Below are 4932 nucleotides of genomic sequence, written 5' to 3' on the forward strand. Positions count from 1 at the left end.
TATTTTTAGAATTGGCATGATGAGGGAACTTGTTTGTGTGTGTGTGTGGGGAGGGGAGCACTTACACATCCTAAATATGACTGAAAAATGAGGCTAATTTTGGACGTGCTCCTCACGTCTTCACAGGCATCAGGTAAGAGGTCAGAGGTCATGGCCAGAAGTCAGGGGTTGGATTAGCCCTGATTTTGGTGGCTGGTAGACAGGCGGTCAGTCCTTTAATAGGTGGCCTGATGTAGATTGTCGACAGGTGCGTCTGCCTGCAGCGCCAGCTGTAGCAAATTATCGGCTCATCCACGCCCCCTGCAGGAAGAAACAAGCAGCACACGACCCGGAACCCTAGACCCAACAGATGCTTGATTATGGTTTTTATTTCCACCTTTATGTTGAAATATTTTAAGATGACCTTATTGCACCCCTTCTGAAAAGAATAAAAAACTCCCCATCCAATCAATCTGTAGGTGGAGTTTTTAATCATCTTTAGACTGGCAGGTGCAACCTCCAACCATGTAGGTTCAAAAAACTTCTCAATTCCACCCTCCATATTCAATGACATCGTTCATTGGGTCTCAGATAAAGTACTTGCCCTGAAACAAATGTCCAATTATATTTTCTATGCAGGACAAACTAACAACAATTGCTGCAGGCTTTCATCACCTGGCTGGATCACCAGCTTCTGCCAAAGTGGTGGGCAACATACTGTAGATCGATGCCACCTTAGGATCAAGCCCTCTGGTGCAGAAGCTCAATGTGGCTTTTACAGAAAACTGCTTTATTCAATTAACAATCAAGCTATGTGTGACCATCAGTGTTTGATTGTGGATATATTCACTAGAAAGCAGGCTCTGTCCACAACTCAAGAGGCGTGAAACACAGCCCTCTCTATGTTCAGGGACTGTCCCCACCTGAGGGTTACTGTATCCTATAGGGGAGGGTGGTTATCACTGTATATCCAGGCTTGTAGCATTGATAGCACCATTTAGAGAACATGGGAGACATATGATGGCGGCCAGGTTCAACAGACATCATACAAAAGCTCAATCTATTATATAAACGACATTGGGGATTATGAAGACCAGATGGTGGCCAATATTTTACAAAACCTTGTAGGTGAAGCCTGCCTTTGCCACAAAGGTTATTGCATGCTGTACCATTTGGCACAATGTCCGCCTGAGGAAAGGTGAAAGCATAGAAATCCTCTTTCCAGAAAACAGGTGGTCCTTCTTGTCCCAGCTGCAGATCAAACTTTGGACATCATCGTCACTCCCTAAGCCATATGTCAAAGTCAGTCCTCGAGGGCCACGATCCTGCAGGGTTTTCTGTCCTACCAGGCTGAAAATGCATTCAGGTTGATAGAAAACCCGACAGGATTGTGGCCCTCAAGGACTGACTTTGACATTGGAATGAGACTCCAACAACTTCTTGAATCTCCATTTAAAGTGTGACAACTCTAGTATGATATGATTAAAGTGGTATGAAAGAGAAACGAGCTAATGATGCTTATAATTACATAAATTCTAATATCTTTAAGGCCAAAACATACTACACAGGAAGCACCAATATGTCATTAAGTGAAAGAAAATTTTTGCTTCTAATAAGCAATATATTAAACACATTGCAGACAATACTTACATTTGTATGACATCTCTCCCTGCCCCAGTTCAACAGCCATTAGCAAGTTGTCACGTGTTACCGTAAAGGCTGATGGGATACATAACTGGGTTAGGGTGCATCGAGTTGTACACTACTTTTTACAGTGCATTGTGGGATACATTTAGTATGCTACATAATAGGGTACAGCGAAGCTCACTAAGCATTCAGATACTACTACAATCAGAACAAAAGAAGATTCAGACCACTGTTGCCTTTGAAGAAGATACCAGAAGACAAGGACAACAGTCAGAAGCTTCAACTCCAAGCAGTAGCCTGATGGCTAACACAACCAAAATGCTGCACACATTTAAGATTCAAGATTCAAGACATACAGACACAAGTAAGAAAGAAACCACAAAAGAGTCGTCTGTGGCGTGTTCTCCACTGCCTGCCCCTCAAAGCAGCACTTTTCTACACTAAATTTACTATTACATAAATGTTCTGCTTTTTTTCTTTTCACTTTAAGCTTTTACGTTAAGCAGGACAAAACTCTGTTAAAGTTATTTTTTTAGCAAATTCATTTTACACTAAAAATAATTCATTAATTGAATATAATTAAATAATCAGTTTTCATGTATGTTCTCACTCTACCAAACAGGCTACAAACGAAGGAAAGGTGCAGAAACAAAAACACATCGTTTAAATGTAACAGAAAATGCTGCAAAGTGCACCAGGCTACTAGGGGTAGCCAACAGTCTCCCTCTAGTGGCCTGAGCATTGTAAGACAAGTGTTGGCTGACCATTCGATGCGCTCTAAAGAGACTTTGAAGAAATTCCCTTCTGGTGTTTAAACCGAATATGGGTCTATTTCCGTCCTCTCCCTCTGCCCTCCAGCTGCAACGGCAGTTCTGCTTTCTTTCTCATGTTTTAAGTGGGCAGAGTGTGTTTTCACAAGAAGAAGAGGAAGCGAATGTGCCAGGACACGTTGATGTGACTGTTGATGGAAGCAAACACGTTTGACTGCTGTGATTATATTTGACAGCCTGATTGTTGTATGGCTGGTGTGTGTGTGTGTGTGTGTGTGTGTGTGTGTGTGTGTGTGTGTGTGTGTGTGTGTGTGTGTGTGTGTGTGTGTGTGTGTGTGTGTGTGTGTGTGTCTCAGCCTAAAGCCCATAGGCAGCCTAAAGACAACCTAATGGCATCTCATTCTGTTATGGTTATGTGCAAATGTCTTCTGACACACATATACACAGCACACATACTCACAGTTGACAGGCAAGCACATGTGGAGGGTGAACTCCACAGACTAATTTCCACAGCAGTGTAGACACACTTGCAGGTTTGTGAGGACTCTGCAACAAGGTGCTCATAAACACAAGCACACATACAGGGAATGGTGTGTGTGTGTGTGTGTGGGCGTGTGTGCGCGTGCGCGTGCATGTGTGTCTGTGAAACTAAGGCCTTGTTGGTCACAGGGCAACCCTACAGCCTCCCTCCTGTGTAGTCCCATGAGTCCTCCCACACCCTATAATTAGTGTCACCAGGGCAACCAGAGAAAGAATGTTCAGTATTCCTGTTGTAAGTGTGTGAGCAGGAGGTGCAGGTTGTAGTCGTCATTCCTGAGGCCTCAGACTGAGGCCCTCAGTCTAACAGTCATGTAGGATTGTGCACGCAAGTGTGCTGACATGCGCACTCGCAAACACAAACCTTTATTATTACCTGCTGCCCTGAAATCATTCAAAAAGCAGATGTTTATGTTAAAACAGTCTAACAGACGTAAAATGAGTGAGAGTGAGCTTCAGTGAACTACAGTCAGACGCGCTGTTATGTCACTGCTGTTTTGTGGGTCATAGTGTGGAAGACCAAGACCTCCTCTGGTGGACATTCCCTAACACCCCTCCCCCTTCACTGGGTCTTTTGCTGTGTTCCATTTAACTCAGAATTCAGAGCTGAGAATAACAGCCGCCTTTTCAGGGTCCCAATTGCGATGTCAGAAAACAAGATGGCGACTGCCTTGTCTGAATATGTGGTGCTTCTGCAACTTTCAAACAAGGTGGATGCAATGGAAAGACAAAACGCAGTAGGTAGCCTACTTTTTCTCTCTCAGCATATTTCCTTGTGTACAAAGCGTATGGAAGGGTGAATGCACCATTTACTGTTGACACTGGGGGCGGCCATTTTTCAAAGCCAGCTGAGGGGTGGTGAGGAATCTTCCACCTTCCAAGTAGGAAATCTGACTTTGGAGGTGTTCCAGCCGAAACATCCAAATTGGAATTCTGACTTCTGAGTAAAAATGGAATGCAGCATTAATTGGGTCCTTCACTCAGAACCAATGACTCATCAGAAACAAGCTGACCCTGACAACCTGTGTCTATAGTCATGATGCCATTAACTCAGGAGCTCAAAATACTTGAAACACATTATCTCCTCCATCAAAGTGCACTTTGTTGCATTGAGCCAGCTTTTAAAGTAAGCTATGAAAATGAGCCAGTGATTGGAGTTGCAAAAAAGACCTTGAACTCTTATGTCCTACTTCCTGAGTTGCTTCATCCACTCATAGAAGGTAGTTGATGCAGGTAGCTGATGCAGGTAGTAGATGCAGGAATCTCATGCAATGTCAGACTTGTGCTGTTGAACTTTTTTGCTCATTTATTGTAAATTAAAATAACGCCAATGACAGAAGCAAATGAAGTGAAGTCCTTATTTAAGTTATTTCATGTTTAAAAGCCAGGAACAGGGCATAGTGGAACTCACTGCACTGTCCTCAGGCCTGTGTCCATAAAGGCATCACCTGTTCCCTCGTGGAGGCTGCTAACTCACACTCAGCAGAAATATTGTAATAACTACAGTCAGGTTTTGATGTGACAGCTGTTGCTTGTGTCAATGCCTGATGGCTTAGATCAGATTTTTTTTTATATCAAACAAAACAATGGAGAAGCATCTGGCCTCAGGTGGACCAGACCAAATCAGATCAGATCAGATCAGATCCAGATTTGTGCCTGAGATTCAGCTGTGACTGAGAATTCACAATTTATCTGGCCATTTTGGCTCACAGAATTTATAAGCCCCACCAATATTGTGCAAGTTCTGATCCAAAGAGAGATACTATTACAACTATTGAACATTGTGTTACTACTAAAGTTCAACCAGTCAACTACAGAAAATGACAAAATACAACAAGGTAAGTTGTTGGCATCAAAAGATACCTGATCCTTTGAGCTTGACTGTGTTCAATGTAATTTATTGTTTTAGAGACCGAAGGCTTTACTCACACGCCAACCACGCGTTGTAACAGGTTAAAGTATGGGTCGTTACCTGTAATGTCCACAAGAGGGCAGTGTA

This window comes from Takifugu rubripes, chromosome 11, assembly GCF_901000725.2.
Source record: "Takifugu rubripes chromosome 11, fTakRub1.2, whole genome shotgun sequence".
Lineage (NCBI taxonomy): Eukaryota > Metazoa > Chordata > Actinopteri > Tetraodontiformes > Tetraodontidae > Takifugu > Takifugu rubripes.